At 38.6% G+C, this 19,257-nt stretch overlaps 1 protein-coding gene across 5 annotated transcripts in view; it reads left to right on the plus strand.

Annotated features, from left to right (window-relative positions):
• TLK2 (tousled like kinase 2) overlaps nucleotides 1-19,257 on the plus strand; it is a 115,715-nt gene that overhangs the window by 4,924 nt on the left and 91,534 nt on the right. The window lies entirely within an intron of this gene.

Consider the following 19,257-nt stretch of genomic DNA (forward strand, 5'->3'; position numbering starts at 1 on the left):
CTATGCTCCACCATTTTAGAGCCAGCAGGGCACCCCATTTTGACAATTTAAGTACAGGTGGTCTCTGTGATTCCAGAGGCCGTGTGAAGTAGGTAGAATTGCACCCCTGCACGCACTGTATTTATAGCTAGTTTAGTTTTTTTTTTTTTTAAGTTTATTTTTTTTATTTAAGTAGTCTCTCTACCCAACGTGGGGCTCAAACTCACAACCGCGAGATCAAGAATCTCCTGCTCTTCTGACTGAGCCAGCCAGGTGCCCTTGTAGCCAGTTTAGTTTTAATGCTAATATAGTAGTAAATACTTACATGGTACTTACTAAGTGCCAAGTACTGTTCCAAATACAATAAAAGTGATGTGAATTTAAATCTTTTGTAACAGGGATACTAGTCTTAATAAACCTCTGTTCTCTTTTTGTGAGACCTGCTAATGCCCGCTGCATTGCTCCCACTGGTTGAATTCTGGACTTACCAAGGATCACATTGTTACAATTTGCACTTGTATTATAATTACATAATCTAATAACAAATTTTGGAGACCAATGAAATATAATTGCAAAATGTAAGAATTGTTGATTCTATGAAAACTAAGTTAACTGCCATGGAAGAACTGAAAGGTGAGCCAATAAGGAGATACTTCTGAAGGTTTATAAGTTTTTGTTTTTTTGTAATCTGGAAGAATTCTTCATTTAGATCCTTGGCAAATATCTCTTAAGTCTTGCTTCACTTTTAAAGAAGTTGAAACTAGAAATTGTGGCTGATGCATTATGGGTGTGGTTTGTGTGAGATCAGGACTATATAGTCAGTGGATCTGTAACTCAAAAGGGCTGCATCAAAAGACTTGCAACAGAATATGCATTTACATGTTTCAAGTTCAAAGAAAATGTCTAAGGTGTAATTTTTTTTTTTTATATTCCCCACTGCAACCTACTTTTTTGATTAATGTTATTAGTTTCAGTTGTATTGAATAAAAAGGATTAATATGGTTTGTGATGGATGGTATTGAAAAGAAGAGCAAAATGAGAATCCACGAAAGTGGGACGGTCTGTACTGACACAAGAACCTTCACTTTATAGAGCCTGCTGTAAGACCATATATTTTTAAGTAGTATTGCATAGGAGATTTTTTGATGTCTTGAAGAAAAGTGATCATTTTCTACCTCTTGTAAGTTTGTGAGTGATACGTGATCAGCGTGTTTAAAATATTTTTATTTTTTTCTGATACACGATCCGTTTAAATGATCAGATTTAACTTCTGAAAAGATATTTAACCAACTGATAACTTTTTCTCCTGTTATTTAGTTAATTGCATCAATTAGAAGGTGTCAGTTTTGGATAGCTAGTGTTAGCTATTTTACATACCAATCCAGTAATTTAAAAAAATATATGTTTAGGTGTTTTGCATTTAATACATAGTTAGACAATGCTTAATAAGCATAAATTCTGAGAGAAAGTCTGTACTTAAACCATTGAATTTTAAGGCACTGTTAAATTTATTGTTATGTTTGCCTTTATGTTGACTTCTCCCTTTCATTTACTTCGTATTTGTTTAATTCTCTCATTTCACATCTAGCCAAGTATCAGCTCCTGTCTCTTCTTTCTCTGAAGTTTCTCAAGCATTTGTCTGCTCTCCCTGCTACTTTCTCAATCCTCCCTCGTTCATAACTGTAATAACCAGCCTCTCCTACCCCATTTATCTTTCTGTAAACTGTCTCCAGATATATTTCTAAAAATACCAGTATTGTTTTATTCCCTTGCTTTAAAGGTTCCCATAGACTGTTGGACTGAATTAAAACTCCTACCCTAATTTTTCAACTTCACAGCCAGTGGTCTGTTCTCCTAGTGCTGTGCTCTGCTTGCTCAAACCGTGACTGATCTGTTAGCAAACAGGCTCATGCTCTCTCCTTTACCTTTCCTTTTTTATTTGCCTGATGAACTTTCAGCTTACTGTTCAGAGCGTAATGTGTCTTTATAGCTTTTCCAGATACTTGCACCATTCTCGTTAAATTATTTTATTAGCACCTGATAACCTACTTTTATTATGACATGCATTGTTTGTTTCCCCTGTTAGTCTCCTTGAGAACACGTATGACTGTTGAAATGCTCAGCACATCATACACATTGAATAAGTCTTTGTTGAGTTAGAAAAGAGTATTGAGAAGATGAAAGTAAAGTTAGTTGTCACCCATAGGCATGGTCTGCTCTAGCTTATTGTTTTACTCCAGTCTCAAAATTCTTGTCTTTTATTTAGGAGATTTAATTCATCCACATATAATGCTATGACATATATTTAGGCTTAAATCTTCCTTGTGTTTCTTTTTAAATCTTTCTTATGCCTCTTTTACCTTCTTTTAAAATGATTTTTTTCATTTATTGATTTTTCTATTATGAAAAAGAAATAAGCATTTAATACTTTTTCTCTCCCCATCTCCAAAGTTTTGTCAGTTATTATTGTTAAATGTTTATTTTTTTGAGAGAGAGAGTGAGCATGAGTGCATGAGCAGGGGAAGGGCAGAGAGAAGGGAACAGAGCATCTGAAGTAGGCCCCATGCTGACAGCAGAGAGCCTGGTGTAGGGCTCGAACTCATGAACTATGAGATCATGACCTGAGTCCAAACCAAGAGTTGGATGCTTAACCGACTGAGCCACACAGGTGCCCCGTCATTTTTTTTAAAAATTATTTATTTAAGGAAGAGAGAGCTCTCGTGAGCATATGCGCACGAGTGGGCGAGGGGCAGAGAGAGAATCCCAAGCAGGCTCCACGCTGTCAGCGCAGAGCCCAGTGAAAGGCTTGAACCCACACACTGTGAGTCTAACACTCAACTGACTGAGCCACCCAGGCACCTTGATTTTGACCCATCATTATCACCCATAGTCTGTAGTTTACATTAGGGTTCACTTTTGGTGTTATACATTCTATGGGTTTGCTCAAATGTACAATATTTCTCTATTATAGCATAATACATAGTAGTTCTATTGCCCTAAAAACCCTCTGTGCTCTGGCTCTTTATCCCTCCCTCCCCAGCCTTTAGCAATTACTGATCTTTTTACTGTCTCCATAGTTTCATTGTTTCTGGAATGTCATATAGTTGGATCACACAGGATATAGCCTTTTCACACTGGCTTCTTTCACTTTGTAATATTCCTCTTAAGTTTTCTCCGTGGCTTTTCATGGCTTGTTAGATCATTTCTTTTCAGCGCTGAATAATATTTCATTGTCTAGATGTACCGCAATTTATTATCCATTCACCTACTGAAGGACATCTGGTTTGCTTTCAAGTTTTAGCAATTATGAATAAAGCTGCTATAAACATCAATGTGCAGATTTTTGTGAATGGTTGAAGTACTTTTATTCTCTTGGGATTCATTGGGCTTCTTGAATCAATGGATTGCTGATTTTGATCAGTTCTAGAATATTCTCAGCTGTTGTCTCATATGTCTCCTCTGTCATTGTCGTCTTGCACTCTATTTAAACGTGTTAGAACTTCTTACTGTATTTTCAATGCCTCCTACCTTGTTTTCTGTATTGCTGGTCTTTATCATTTCCCAGGGCTGAATACTGTGCTGTTTCTTCTGACCTACGTTCCGCTTCTTTATTTTCTTTTTAAATTTGTCTAATCTGCGTAAACCTATCCATTGACTTTCCATGAGGGCTGGTTTGTTTCTGGGTCACTCTTGCCCTGAAAAGGTAGCCCTGTGCTCCTTGTTTAAAGTATGGGGTGGATTTCTCAGACTTTCCTCATTGGGGAGGTCCCAGGCTTTGACTTTATTCTCTACCGACACCCCAGGCCTCCTAAAAGTATAGCTCATTTTCGAAGTTTTTCTTTGGAATTAAATCTGCAAATGCCCTCAAATAGAAGTAAATTTTGAGTGCTGAACTTACCTTTCTTTTTCTTTTTCTTTTTTTTTTAAGTTTATTTTGAGAGAGAGAAAGAGTATGTGTGCAGGTGGGGGGAGGGGCAGAGAAGGAGGGAGAGAGAGACTCTCAGGCAGCACGAGCCTGATGCGAGCCTGATGTGGCTCCAATTCACCAATTGTGAGATCCTGACCTGAGCCAAAGTCAGGAGTCAGAAGTTTAACCAACTGAGCCACCCATCTGAGCTTACCTTTCTGAGTTTTTGTTTTCTCATGGATTTTGGTGCAGTAATTCCTCATTTCATTTTTTAATTTAAAAAGTTTTTTTAAGTTTTATTATTATTTTGAGAGAGAGTGCACATGGGAGGGGCAGAGAGAGAGAGAGAGAGAGAGAGAGGGAATGAGAGAGAGAATCCTAAGCAGACTCCGCACTGCCATGGTGCAGAGCTCGATGTGGGGCAGGATTATGACCTGAGCTGAAATCAAGAGTCAGTTGCCCACTGAGCCTCCCAGGTGCCCTCTTTTGTTAATTTTAGAATGAGAGGGAGAGCGCGCACATGTGTACATATGAACAGAGAAGGGGCAGAGAGAGGGAGAGGGAGAGAGAGAGAAAGAATATCCCAAGCATGAAGCCCAACATGGGGCTCAGTGCCACAACTTTGGGATCATGACACGAGCTGAAATCAAGAGTCGGTTGCTCAACTGACTGAGCTACCCAGGCACCCCAGACTTTTTACAGTCAGTGATATTATAAACCTGTTTAACATTTAAAAAGTGTGCATGAACTCTTGTGCCACAGCAGGTAAAGAATCCATACCTAGGTTTCTCCCTTGTGATTTTTCACTTCTCATCTGCTCCCTTCCTTCCTGTATGAGGTGTTGTCATCACTCCTGGCCATTAGTGTCACTTGCGTTATTTCTTATTCTCTGTTTACTTTTAGGTGAATAAAGATTGAATTGAAATATTCCTTAAAACTATTTAAAAAGGCAAGGAGAAGGGAAATAAATAAGGTATATTATCTGTGATTTCATATTTCAACCCTAAGTCTAGGGATGATTTGGCTTGGTCAGTCTTGTTCTTCTTGGGCTTGTCTGGGTCTCAAATTGCTAGGTCTCTCTTGGTGGTAGGTTTCACTTGGCCCTAATTACTACTAGATGTGATGGGACTGGATTAGTTTACATTATGCTTCCTAGTATGTTAGCCATGTTAAATGCTTCTTGGGCTATTCTCTTTGAGCTTTTACAGTGCAGTTGCCCTGTTACCCTAATCCAGAAGGAAACTTTACTTTTTTTCTAGTTCCAGATATTCCTTCCTTGGACTTTAGACATATTAAAAAAAAAAAAAATCATTTCTGGAGTATTTGGTGACTTTGCCCTACAGAGGGGTTCACCTTTCTGTTTCTCTATTCTCTTTGGTTCATTTGAGAGTAGTCTTTTGGCTTAGTGTGGGGCCACAGAGCTTCTCTTGTAGGGTCGTTTGTCTTAGCACCTGCCTGCCCCTTGGTCAACTTTTTTGCCCTTACAGCGACTTTAATGGGAAATCTGGTTTTATAATTTGGACTGTTCTTTTTATTTATGTATTTTTATTTTAGAGAGAGAGAGAGAGAACATGAACAGGGGAGAGGGGCAGAGGGAGAGAGAATCTTAAGTAGGCTCCATGCTCAGTGTGGAGCCCTACCCCACGACCCTGGGATCATGACCTGAGCTGAAATCAAGAGTTGGACTCTCAACTGATTGAGCCACCCAGACACCCCTGTTCTTCTTTTTTTTTTTTCTTTTTTTAAGTTTTTAGTTCCAGTATAGTTAACATACAATGTTATATTAGTTTCAGGTGTATAGTGTAGTGATTCAGAAATTCTATACATCATTCACTGCTCATCAGGATAATAACTTTTTTGTTTTAAGAAATACTTAAAGGGGTGCCTGGGTGGCTCAGTCGGTTAAGCGTCTGACTTCAGCTCAGGTCAAGATCTCGCGGTCCGTGAGTTCGAGCCCCGTGTCGGGCTCTGGGCTGATGGCTCAGAGCCTGGAGCCTGCTTCCGATTCTGTGTCTCCCTCTCTCTCTGCCCCTCCCCCGTTCATCCTCTGTCTCTTTCTGTCTCAAAAATAAATAAACGTTAAAAAATTTTTAAAAAAATACTTAAAAACATTTCTTTTAATGTTTATTTATTTTTGAGAGAGAGAGAGAGAGAGAGAGAGAGAGAACATGAGAGAGAGGGAGACACAGAATCTGAAGCAGGCTCCAGGCTCTAGAGCTGTCAGCATAGAGCCTGATGTTGGGCTCGAACTCACCAACCGTGAGATCATGACCTGAGCCAAAGTCAGACGCCCAACCAACTGAGCCACCCAGGCACCCCTCCAATCATTTTTCAAAAAAATTTTTAAGTGTTTATTTTTGACAGAGACACACACACACACACACACACACACAGAGTGTGAGTGGAGGAGGGGCAGAGAAAGAAAGAAAGAGACACAGGATCCAAAGCAGGCTGCAGGCTTCAGGCTCTGAGCCGTCAGCACAGAGCCCGGATGCGGGCCTCAAACTCACGAACTGTGAGATCGTGACCTGAGCCGAAGTCAGACACTTAAACCGACTCAGCCACCCAGGTGCCCCTCTAATAATTTTTTTTAATGTTTATTTCTTTTTGAGAGAATGTACATGTGGGCACCAGTGAGTGGGGGAGGGGCAGAGACAGAGGGAGGCAGAATTCAAAGCAGGCTCTGCACCATCGGTGCAAAGTCTGATGTGGGACTTGAACCCATGAACTGTGAGATCCTGACATGAGCTGGAGTTAGATGCTTAACTGACTGAGACACCCAGGCAGCCTCCCCCATTCTAATCATTCTTTTTTTTTAAATTTTTTTTTTTTTTTTTACATTTTTATTTGTTTTTGAGAGACAGAGAGAGACAGAGCACACGCGGGGGAGGGGCAGAGAGAGAAAGAGGCACAGAATCCAAAGCAGGCTCCAGGCTCTGAACTGTCAGCACAGAGCCCGATGTGGGGCTCGAACTCACAAACTGTGAGATCATGACCTGAGCTGAAGTTGGACGCTTAACCAACTGAGCCACCCAGGTGCCCCCCATTCTAATCATTCTTGAGTGTCCAGTGACATTAAGGACATTCACCTTGTTGTGCAGCCATCACCACCATCTCTCTCAAGAAACTTCATCTTGCAAAAACGAAGTCTATACTCATTCAACAGTAACTCCCCATTTACTCCTCATCCCAGACCGTAGCAATCACCATTCTGCTTTCTGTTCCTATGAATTTAACTGCTTTAGAAATCTCACATAAATGGGGTCATACGGTGTTTGTCTCTTTGTGAATGGCTTATTTCACCTAGCGTAGTATGCTCACGGTTCATCCATGTTGTAGTATGTGTCAGACTCTCCTTCCTTTTCAAAGCTGAATAATACTCCATTATGCGTACCACGTTTTATTTATCCATTTATCTGTCACTGGACACTTGGGTTGCTTCTTCCTTTTGGCTACTGTGAATACTGCTGTGAACATAGGTGTACAAATGTCTATTTGAGTCCTTTCATTTCTTTTGGGTACCTAGGCAGAAGTCAAATGGCTGGATCATATTAAATTTCATTATTTGGTTGGAGTTTGGCCTTCCTTCAGCTCTTATAATGGACAAAGGGCAGCCAAAAATGGTGATTCTTCTTCTTTTAGTTTACATCTACAAAAACCTAAGCTTAGGAATTGCATTAATATCTATAGAAGAACTAGTAATAGCACTCATTGCAGTTTTTGCAGATAGTACAGCGGCCCAGGAAGTTGAAGAAATAAGCCATCGTGTAATTGGATGAGTTACGTAGGCTAGCCTTTTATTTTAGCCAGCTTTAGAACAGTAATAGCAATCTATCCAAATTTGGTGTTGTAGAATTTTATTTTAACCAGTATTGTCTTAAATATTAGGTCCTGTGAAGACGGTTAATGTTGCCCACATAAAGAAAATAAGATATTAATATCTGTTGTAATGGATGTGACCTGTAATGACTGATAACTTTGCTTCTATAAGGAGTAAATATGGACTTTTATCACGTAAACTGCTGCCAGAGTTTGTATTAATATGGTTCCTGTTTTGCCTGACTCCAGAGGAATACTAAGGATTAATTGTGGAATTAAAATGTAATCTGAAGGGCTGGCTGATCTCAGGAGATGGTGCCTCCAGGTCAGAATATCTTCTGTTAATTAACTCTAACAGACAGATTTAATGTTGAAATTTAGGAGAAGCTACTAGCATCAAAGCAAAACCAACTTACCCAGTCTGTGTTATGTTAACGATTGACTACCTAGAACCAAGACACAAAACATTCCATCAATTTCTTATGAACCGTTTGACCCGCTTGTATGATAATCTGGATAAGATGAAGGAAAAGAGACATAATAGCTAAATTGAAGTTTTAATGCTCAAAATTTTCAGCAGTTAGAGTTCAACCAACTTCTATTGAGTCTGTACTAAGTCTAGGTGTTGTGGAGGATTACAAAAAAAAAAACAAGATGCACTATATATTCTTTTAAAAAAATTTTTTTTTAACGTTTATTTTTATTTATTTTTTTGGGACAGAGAGAGACAGAGCATGAACGGGGGAGGGGCAGAGAGAGAGGGAGACACAGAATCAGAAACATGCTCCAGGCTCTGAGCCATCAGCCCAGAGCCCGACGCGGGGCTCGAACTCACAGACCGCGAGATCGTGACCTGGCTGAAGTCGGACGCTTAACCGACTGCGCCACCCAGGCGCCCCATGCACTATATATTCTTGAGGCACTTAGGCCAACATGGACCCAGATGTCTATAGCACACAGCTGAGGGTGAATATATAGTACTGTGAGCCTCAAAGAAGGGAGTGTAGTTTGCTCAGGAGTCAGATTGTGTGTGGAAAAGATGAGACCTTTTCTGTGCTGCTCAGAAAGATCACCGTAACATACACCGCAGGTAAACAACCTAAGAAAAGTTCTGATAAAATATTATTACAGAATAAGTCACAGAATGATAGCACAGCTTGGTTTTGAAGCTTAACAAAACTGCTTGGGGTCTAGGGTAGAGGTTTTTTTTTTAAAGATTTAATTTCAGTTAGGTATGATATATTTAGTTAGTACAGAACTCAGAAGATTTCAGAGATATACAGGGAAACATCTCTTTGACACCTTTCCTATGTCCATCTGGTTTCCCTCCCTGGAGACAACCATTAACAGTTTCTTTTATTTATATATGTGATAGGATAGGTGTGATACAAATCATATATTTGTTGTATATGTAATATATTTTATATACACATATGTGTGTGTGTATATATATGTATATATATACATATATATACACACACACATATGTGTATATATATGTATATATACATATACACACACACATATATGTGTGTATATATGTATACATATATATATATAGGTGTGCAAATACGTTGCTATATTAGCCCCTTCCACTTTTTTTTAAAGTTTATTTATTTATTTTGAGAGAGAGCAAGTATGAGCAGAGAAGGGGGGAGAGAGAAAGAGAATCCCAAGCAGCCTCTGTACTGCCAGCTCAGAGCCTGTTGTGCAGCTCAAACCCACAAACTGAGATCATGACCTGAACCAAAATCAAGAGTTGGATGCTTAACCAACTAAGCCACCCAGGTGCCCCAGCCCCCTCCAATTTTTAAAAATACAGTGACAAGTATATTATATATACTATTGTATATTTTGCTTTTTGTGCTTAAAATCTTAGAAGTTGTTTTATAATAAGATACATAGAGCTTCCTAGACCTTTTTCCAGAGGCTGCTTAAATTCCATTGTACAGCTGAACCATGTTTCCTGTTGATGGACATTTAAAATGGACAAGATTTCCCTCCCCTGTTCATGCTCTGTCTCTCTCTGTCCCAAAAATAAATAAATGTTGAAAAAAAAAATTAAAAAAAAAATAAAATAAAATGGACAAGATTTGTTTTTGAAGTTTATTTGTTTAGAGAGAGCACGCAAGTTGGGAAGGGGCAGAGAGAGGGGCAGAGAGAATTCCAAGCAGGCTCCTGATGCAGAGCTCGAACTCAGGAACTGCAAGATCATGATCTGAGCTGAAATCAAGAGTTGGATGCTTACCAACTGACTGAACCACCCAGGTACCCCAGGCTTTTGTTGATGTAAGCAGTGCTATAGTGAATAGCCTTGTACATAATGGCATTTCACATGTGTTTATATATGTTTACAGGATAAATCCCTAGAAGTGGAATTGCTGGGTCAAAGGAAAGGAGCCTTTGTAATTTCAGTAGTTATAGCCACATTCCTGTCTGTGGAGAGGAGGAATATAGTTTGATACCTGTCTTTAAGTCAGTCAGTGTTCTGTATCTCTGAATAAAACCATTGGTTTCTTCATAGTCAGTTATGGCAAAGGAGTTCATGGACAGGTGTTAGGGTTCTTGAACCTCGTAAAATGGTAGGTAAAATTTGTATACATTTATGGATGTATCTTAGGTAAAATTTGTATATATTTATGGATGTATCTTTTCTGGGAGGTAAGGGTTCTGCAGCTTTCATATATTCTTAAACAGTATTGTGACTCAAAATAGGGTTAAAAAACACTGTATAGCAGTTGGTTACCTCAAATTAGAACACATATTTGTCTTTTGCAAGAAGTATTTGAGCATGTAAGTAGTTATTAGAGATGTTGTATGGAGAGTTACTGTGCAGGAGACTTGACTAATTCCCAGTCTTTTGTTATTCTTCCCTCACTCCCTTGAGAGGCCATGTTTTATTTTATTTTATTTACTTATTTGTTTGTTTTATTATTATTTTTGAGACAGAGAAAGGGAGAGCCTGAGCAGGGGAGGGGTAGAGAGAGAGAGGGAGACACAGAATCTGAAGCAGGCTCCAGGCCCTGAGCTGTCAGCATAGAGCCCGACGCAGGGCTCGAACTCACAAACTGCGAGATCCTGACCTGAGCCGAAGTTGGATGCTTAACTGTCTGAGTCACCCCGGTACCCTCACCTCAATCTTAAGGAAGGGAAAGGGAAAAAAACCCCAAGATGTGACAAATAGGAGAAAAATTAGTAATATGGCAGATTTAAATACACATGTATTGATATTAAATAGTTAAAGGTCTAGCACTTCAGTTAAAAGGGAATGTCAGGTTAGGTCACTGTTATATGACCCACCAAATGCTGTCTATAAAGAAACCCACTTTATTTTTAATCTGTATCTTTATAATTAAAAGGATGGAAAAAAATACTCTATAAACACTAAGAAGGCTGGAGTGGCTATGTTTGTGTTAGACAAAGGAGTCTCCAGAACAAAGAAAATATTGTAAGGGATAATGAAGCACATATCATAATGAAAAAAGGATCAATTCATTGGGAAGACCCAGCAGTCCGAAATGTCTGTGCATCCAGTAATAGAGCAAAGCAAAAACTGACAACTGAAAGCAGCAATTGACAAATCCATAATTGTAGTTGAACATTGCAACATCCTCTCAATAATTGATAGAATAAGCAGGCAAAAAAAAAAAAAAAATCAAGGATATAAAAGATTTGGACATGTCTATCAATGGACTGTACCTAATTGACAGTTCTAGAACACCATGCCCACATTCTTTTCAAGTGCACAAGGAACATTTATGAAAATAGATTATGCTGGGCTATGAAACATGTTTCAACAAATTTAAAAGGATTTAAATTATAAGGAGTATTCTCACTACAATGGAATTAAAGAAATCAAAAAGAAAAAGATATCTGGAAAATTGCCAAATATTTAAAAGTTAAATATGGGGCGCCTGGGTGGCGCAGTCGGTTAAGCGTCTGACTTCAACCAGGTCACGATCTCGCGGTCCGTGAGTTCGAGCCCCGCGTCGGGCTCTGGGCTGATGGCTCGGAGCCTGGAGCCTGTTTCTGATGCTGTGTCTCCCTCTCTCTCTGCCCCTCCCCCGTTCATGCTCTGTTTCTCTCTGTCCCAAAAATAAATAAAAAACGTTGAAAAAAAAAAAAGTTAAATAACATACTTCTAAATAAAAATAACATACTTCTAGATAAACTTTAAATTTGAATTCACAAGGGAAATTAGAATCTATTTTGAACTAAATGAAAATGAAAATGAAAACCTATATCTAAATTTGTGGAATGCAGCTAAAGCAGTGCTTTTAGGAGGAAACTTAAAGGTTCAAAAGAAAGGTCTAAATGACCCATGCTTCTGCCTTCAGAAGCTAGAAAAAGAGCAAACTAAGTGGAAGGAAAGAAATAAAGAGCTGAAATAAATGAAAGAGGCAAATTTGAATAACCCTATATTTATTTTTAAAAAATGGATTTGTAGGGGCGCCTGGGTGGCGCAGTCGGTTAAGCGTCCGACTTCAGCCAGGTCACGATCTCGCGGTCCGTGGGTTCGAGCCCCGCGTCGGGCTCTGGGCTGATGGCTCAGAGCCTGGAGCCTGCTTCCGATTCTGTGTCTCCCTCTCTCTCTGCCCCTCCCCCGTTCATGCTGTGTCTCTCTCTGTCCCAAAAATAAATAAATGTTGAAAAAAAAAAAAAATGGATTTGTAATTAAAAACCTTTCCACAAAGAAAAGTCCAGACTCACATGGCTTTATTGGTAAATTCTATCCATCAAACATTTAAGGAAGAAATGGTAACAAAAATTTCACAAATATCAGAAAACTCTAATGAGGACAGCATTATCTAGATATCAAACCAGGCAAAGACATGAGGTAAAAAGAAAACTAGCTCAACATCCCTCATGAAAAGTATAGTCAAAAATCATTAAAAAGTATTAACAAATTGAATCTCTCTCTCTATATATACATACACACACATACGTAAAGGGTAATACATCATGACTTATTGGGTTTAATCCCAGTTACAAGGGTTGATTTAACATTAAAAGTCAGTGTAATTCACCATATTGATAAAAAAAAAAAAAAGGCAGAAAAGCCAAATGACCTTGTAACAGATGCATGAAAAACATTTAAACAAAGTTGACTGATCTGTGATAAAAGCTCTTAGCTAATGAGGACTACTAGAAAGGAGCCTCCTCAATCTGATCCAAGGCATTTGTGAAGAACTGGCAGTGGCCCTCATACTTCATGGTAAAAGATTGAATGCTTTCCATCCATTGTCCAGAACAAGTTAAGGATATTCATTCTCACTTCTGTTTAACCTGTTCTGAAGATCCTAGCTGTGTATTAAGGCAAATAAAAGGAATAAGCCTACAGATTGGAAAGGAAAAGTAAAACTATGTTTATTTTTTAGATGTCTTATAAATGACATGATTGCATATGTAGAAAGTTCTAAGTAATCTATAAAAATGCTATTAGAGTTTCAGTTTAGGATACAGGATCAATTTATGAAAATCAGTTGTATTTCTGCATACTAGGAATGCACAGTTGGCAATTGAAATTTGAAAAGCAATACCATTTACAATAGCATCAAGTAATATAAATATAAAAACATTCCCCAAGAACAGAAGAGAATATTTGTTGCAGTTCCTTGTAATAGAAGTTACCTTGTATTCTCATTTCATTGTGAGGGCATCGAGATACAAAGGATTATAGAACGCTTACTTGTTCATGAGCACGCCTTTATTAAACACCTATTAAGTAACAGATACTGTGCTGGGGATAGTAGTATATGGTAGTGAATAAAGAAGATAATTCCTGCCCTCATGGAGTTTATAATCTAGTGGAGATTGAAGGAAGAACTAGATTTAGGTCACTGAATTTCCAGCTTTGGCTTAGCATTGTTAAATTTTACTTATCTTTCTATTTTTTAAGTAAACTCTACACCCAACACATGGGGCTTGAACTCACAACCCTGAGACCCATGCTCTGCCAGCTGAGCCAACTGAGCCAGGCTGGGGGGAAAGGGGGCTGCAGCTTTAATTAGGTGAATGGTTCAAAGTCTTTACCTTTTGGTTGTTATCTGAAATATTGCAACTAGTTGAATAATCTGGTCTCTTTGTGGGCAAACTGTTTTATTGTAATACATGCTTGACAGTTTATAGGGTGAGTAAAACTGGTTGGCTTGGCTTCTTGAACTGTTGGTGGGAATGCAAACTGGTGCAGCCATTGTGGAGAACAGTATGGAGGTTCCTTAAGAAATTAAAAATAGAACTACCCTATGATCCAGGAATCGGACTACTGGATATTTACCCCCAAAATATAAAAACACAAATTCAAAGGGATACATGCACTCCTAGGTTTATTGCAACATTCTTTAGTATAATAGTATATAGTATAATGCTAAGTGAAATAAGTCCGTCAGAGAAAGACAACATATGACCTCACTCGTGTAGAATTTAAGAAAATAAAACAAACAAGCAAAGGAAAAAAAGAGAGAGACATAAACCAAGAAATAGACTCTTAACTCTGAAGAACAAACTGATGGTTACCAGAGGGGAGGTGGGTGCAGATGGGGGAAATAGAGGAAGAGGATTAAAGAGTACACCTACCATGCTTTTAAAAAAGGAGAATGTTTTTTAGAAATAAAAGGATGTGCATCTTTGTCCTTCTAGCGATGAGTCCTTTCTGTGCTGTTGAGATACACATTAAGTTGTGCAAAACTGATAGCAATGTGGAAAAAAACAAGACAAAACTCGTTTGGTTGGTTGGTTAAAATTTCATGTTAAAGATGGTCTGTGAATAGCCTCCCTATTCCCAAGGGGAAAGAAATGCCTAGTCTTCATTGAGCACCACCTCATAGAAGAGGCGTTGTTTTCTTCCTTCCCCAGTATATAGTATTATCTTAGTTAATCCTTTTACTATCCCTAAGGTGGGTGTTTTTCCCTCTTTTTATCATGGATGAAAAGAGCTCATATATCACAGAGCTCATATATCATATCAGCGATTTGCCCAGTTTCATACAGTGGTTCACTGATTCCCACACCTGTCTGATTTTAAACTGTTGGTACCAGCCGTTCTCAGTAATTTTTCTATTGGTCACACTCCTGAGCCATCTCATTCTTTCCCATTCAGGAAATGCACTTAACAGTTCTAAGTTTGAATCTATTTTTTATTTTATAATTTTTTTAAATGTTTATTTTTGAGGGAGAGAGCATGCAAGTGGGGGAGGGGCAGAGAGCAGGAGACCGAGTATCCTAAGCAGGCTCCGTGCTGACAGCTGAGAGCCCCATGCAGGGCTCAGACTCACAAACTGTGAGATCACGACCTGAGCCAAAGTCAGATGCTTAACTGAGTGAACCACCCAGGTGCCCCAAGTCATTGATTATATAAACTTAAAATTACTGTGTTACATTCTAGCTTTTGAAGGGGCAGAGAGTGCATTAGTGATGTCTGCCTTTTTGGTTTTGGTCCGCCTGGCTTTTTACAGATGAGTAAATTGAGGCTCAGAGCAGTTGACTTGCCAAAGGTTGTACCACAATCATTAAATGGCAGAACTGGAATTTAGGCTACTGACTCCTATGATTATACCAATATATTGGGCTCTGCAATAGAAATTTTGTGATAGTTTCCTGTAAGAGATGGCAATAGGTTTGTTTCTTACAGATTAATTAATGATCTCCTCAAAACAGTAAAAGCCAGGAACTTAAACTTACTGATCATCAAATTTTTTTCACGGTTATGTACTTCTTGCATATTTTGAATCTAGATTATGTTGATCTTTGTTTTTCTTATGACCATTTCTTCTGTGTTGTCTTCACTGTGAATATGCCCCCAGAATTTTGTACAGAACTCCTCTTTTCTATTTGTAAATATTGAATTTGTAGTTTTTAATCTATAAAGGAGTTTCTAAGCATAAGGAGAAAGACTGAAGCTAAAATGTAAGCTTTCTAGTGAAATACGTAGTAAGTAGTCCGTATGACTTGCTTCTACATGTGTTGAAGTCATATTCCTTTCCCTTACAATTAGTTTTTATTGATTTTTAATTATATAAGGAATGCATGCATACTTTTACAATGATGTAACTGTAATTGCTCTGAAAAGTTTGAGATGTATCCGTGTAGACTTAAAAATTTTTTTTTAATGTTTATTTTTGAGAGAGAGACAGAAGGCGAACAGGAGAGGGGCAGAGAGAGAGGGAAACACAGAATCCGAAGCAGGCTCCAGGCTGAGCTGTCAGCACAGAGCCTGATGTGGTGCTCAAACCCATGAACTGTGAGATCATGACCTGAGCCAAAGTCGGATGCTTAACCAACTGAGCCACCTGGGCGCCCCTAGATTTTTAAAGTATTGTACTTATCCACTTGCATACATATTTTTGCATAGAAAACACATGACTGATTTTTGTGATTTTTACAGAAATTGAATCCAACTATCATTACTGTTCTGCAACTTGCCTATTTTTCACTCAGCAGATGATTTTGAGATCTGCCATTTAGATATTGCTATATAGACCTAGTTTGGATGATTGTTCTTTCTTTCACTTTCTTTCTTATGTTTGTTTACTTTTGATGGGGGGAGTGAGAGAGAGAGACAGACAGACAGAGAGACAGAGAGAGAACTCGCATATGTGCACACTCAGGAGCAGGGAAGGAGCAGAGAGGGAGACAAGATCCGAAGCAGGCTCCTCGCTGACAGCTGAGATGTCACCCTCAAAACCCCCTCCCCTCTCAGTTCTAGGCAACTACCAGTCCACTTTTTGTTTCCATAGATTTGCATATTCTGAACATTTCGTATAAATAGAATCATACAATATGTGGTCCTTTGTGAGTGGCTTCTTTAATTTAGCATCATATTTTCAAGGTTCATTTATGTTATAGCATGTATCGGAACTTCTTTTTATTGCCAAATAATATTCCATTGTATGGATATACCACATTTTGTTTATCCATTCTTCAGTTGATGGACATCTGGGTTTTTTCCCCCATTTTTTGGCTATTATGAATAATGGTGCTGTGAATATTCATGTACATATTTCTGTGTGTACATGTATTTATTTCTCTTGGCTGTATTCTTAGTGGTGGAATTGCTGGATCTTATGGTTAAGAGATACTCTGTTAAAGGCTGGAGCTAACGTAAAACTCAAAAGATCTCTTTTGTAAAAAAAAAAAATTTTTTTTGAAGTTTATTTATTTTGGGAGGGGGAGAGAGAGAGAGCGAGAGCGAGAGCGCGTGCGTGCCTGTGCATGAGCCGGGGTGGGGCAGAGAGAGGAGGGAGAATCTCAGGCGCGCTCTGTGCTGTTAGCTCAGAGTCTGAGGCAGGGCTCAATCTCACTAACAATGAGATGACTGAGCCACCCAGGCGCCCCTAAAGATCTCTTATTTTAGTCATTAGTCTAACTATTTGAGGAACTGCCAGACTTTTCCAATATGGCTGCCCTATTTTATATTCCTGCCTGCAGTGTGTGAGGGTTAAGCTTTCTCCATATCCTTGCTGACACGTTATTATCTGTTTTGATTATGTGCATCAAATCTTGAGTGAATTATGTAGACTTTAATAGGCAGGTTTCCAGGAGAGAAGACAGTTAAAAGATTTCTTGTTTTTCTTGTTGTTGGGCTTGCTTGTTGTCTGGAAATCGATATTATTAAATTACATGGTTAGAGTTTGGCATGACTGAAATGTTACAAAAAATCATTAATATCAATTAAGGATTTTTTTGACAGTGTAATACATTTTTGTTTACTTACTAAAAAAAATAATTTAAAATCTGTGTGTGTGTGTGTGTGTGTGTGTGTGTGTGTGTGTGTGTGTATGTGTGTGTGTGTGTGTGTGTGTTTGGGTTTTTTTGTTTTTTGTTTTTGGTTTTTTTGGTTGAAGGTGTGTTTTTGTTGTTGTTTTGGCCTGGTATATTCACTGTAAATTTCAGTTAATCTGATTTTTTGTTTGGGGGGAGGTTGATTTTTTTCAGTTTTTAATTTTAATTCCAGTATAGTTAGCATACAGTGTTATATTAGTTTCAGGTGTACAATATAGTGATTCAGAAATTCTGTATTACTCAGTGCTCATCATAAGTGTATTCTTTTTTTAAAAATTTTTTTTAAACGTTTATTTATTTTTGAGACATAGAGAGACAGAGCATGAACAGGGGAGGGGCACAGAGAGAGGGGGAGACACAGAATCTGAAACGGGCTCCAGGCTCTGAGCTGTCAGCACAGAGCCTGACGCGGGTCTCGAACTCACAGACCGCGAGATCATGACCTGAGCCGAAGTCGGACACTCAACCGACTGAGCCACCCAGGCGCCCCTCATAAGTGTATTCTTAATGAAGGCTTTTTTTAAATGAGGTGTAATTGTCATACATTATATTTCAGATAGACAATAAAATCACCCCCCTTTGCTCAAAATTAAATGGAAGTAAAAAATGAACTTCCTTATACCTATGCCACCCAAGTATGTTTGCTACTGTTATTATTAGAGTTAAACCACTTGATTCATTTGAACATTTTTTCGGGTTTTCTAGGATAAGTAGATAGCTTCACTTGGAATCGTGATTGATTATCATAGTAAAAAAGCTACCTCAGTTACCAATAAAAGTTATATTGGAATGGATTGAAATGGTGCTGCCAGGTTTTAAATAAGTCAAATTGTTTTTGTTCTTTACATATTTTTTTTCTTTAGGAGAATGTTGCTGAAAATGATTTTGTAAGTTTAAAGGTACCGTACTCCCTGCTCAATTGGGAACATTCTGGAAGTAAGGGGGTTCTGCCAGTTGCTGAGTATGTGTATTATAATTATGCATTCTGAAACTGGAGAAATAACCACATCAGTGTTCATGACCCACTGTTAGGTGGACCTGAGCTAAAACTGTACTGTGATCACCTGACCTCCATCAGCCCCTCTTCTGACTGGTGGACCACAGTGATGTTTTGAGTTTTTTGGAATTAGTATCTGTTCAGAGCCAGTGTCTAATAATCCTCAAAATGTCGTTGATGATTTCATTTTCCTCCAGGCGGACGCCTTGGTAAAAGGTGTAGTCCTTTTGGGGAAAGCCTGGAAGAGAAAGATTAAAAGTGTAAATTTTTGGTTGTAGTGTAAATTTTTGGTTCTTCCTCAAGGAGACCCCCCCCCCCCCCCCATTCACTGGTTCTGGGCCTATAAACTGACTCAAATCTTGGGATTGATTGAAGGGTTGTGGCTCTGTGTTTTTAACGATTGAGGTTATGCTTTTGTTCACTTGACCTAGACTCTTCTGCTTATACAGATCAGGAAGGATTAATAAGACGTCTCATCTATTTCACTGCTGGGAACACTGATTAATTAGCCAGTGCCAGAGGTCTCTGGGAGTCAGACTGCTCTGATTGCTGACTTGACTCTGCTATGGTGTGAAAAGGTGGTGCTACTACAAGTGTGGAGACCCTTAGTTTTAATTTCCATTAGATATAGACTAATGGAGTATCTTTACTACACCAGGTAGTTTGACCCTGTCGTCAGCTGTGCTCCTCTATACTTAATCAAGTTTTGTCTGCTGTTCTCAATTCCTTTTAAGATGCCAATTTAGTCTAAGGAGGAAATGAAAACTTTAAAAAC

Source organism: Puma concolor, chromosome E1 (genome assembly GCF_028749965.1).
Source record: "Puma concolor isolate L17-30 chromosome E1, mPumCon1.1.hap2, whole genome shotgun sequence".
NCBI lineage: Eukaryota > Metazoa > Chordata > Mammalia > Carnivora > Felidae > Puma > Puma concolor.